This window comes from Corvus brachyrhynchos, unplaced genomic scaffold (genome assembly GCF_000691975.1).
Source record: "Corvus brachyrhynchos isolate BGI_N302 unplaced genomic scaffold, ASM69197v1 scaffold419, whole genome shotgun sequence".
NCBI lineage: Eukaryota > Metazoa > Chordata > Aves > Passeriformes > Corvidae > Corvus > Corvus brachyrhynchos.
Window position 1 is genome coordinate 199,070 of NW_008239763.1, and position 772 is coordinate 199,841.

General features: G+C 46.5%; 1 protein-coding gene across 1 annotated transcript in view; it reads right to left on the reverse strand.

The window, feature by feature from the left end:
- Positions 1 to 772, reverse strand: part of DCAF8 (DDB1 and CUL4 associated factor 8) — a gene marked incomplete at its 3' end in the record, with an annotated part of 27,376 nt that overhangs the window by 18,117 nt on the left and 8,487 nt on the right. The gene's annotated exons all lie outside the window — the stretch shown is intronic.

Genomic DNA, 772 nt, shown 5'->3' on the forward strand with positions numbered 1-772 from the left:
TTTTCCCCTCAGAATTCTCACTTTTCCCCTCAGAATTCCCATTTTTCCAGTCACTCACGATGCAGGCCGATCCTGCCACAGGTCAATGGAATCCCCTTTTCCCACTCCAAATCCCCTTTTTTCCCACAGAATCCCCATTTCATCCCCACAATTCCTGATTTTCTCCTCAGATTTCTCATTATTCCCCTCAGAATTCCCATTTTCCCTCTCAGAATTCCCATTTTTCCAGTCACTCACGATGCAGGCCAGTCCTGCCACAGGTCTATGGGATCCCCTTTTCCCACTCCAAATCCCCTTTTTTCCCACAGAATCCCCATTTCATCCCCACAATTCCTGATTTTCTCCTCAGATTTCTCATTATTCCCCTCAGAATTCCCATTTTCCCTCTCAGAATTCCCATTTTTCCAGTCACTCACAATGCAGGCTGGTCCGGCTGCAGGTCAATGGAATCCCCATTATTCCTTCCAAACCCCCATTTTCTCCCCCCAACCACCATTATTCTTCCAGAATTCCTGATTTTCCCCTCACAATTCCCATTATTCCCCTCAGAATTCCCATTTTTCCCCTCAGAATTCTCACTTTTCCCCTCACAATTCCCATTTTTCCAGTCACTCACGATGCAGGCCGATCCTGCCACAGGTCAATGGAATCCCCTTTTCCCACTCCAAATCCCCTTTTTTTTCCCCACAGAATCCCCATTTCACCCTCAGAATTCCTGATTTTCCCCTCAGAATTTCCATTTTTCCCCTCAGAATTCTCACTTTTCCCCTCA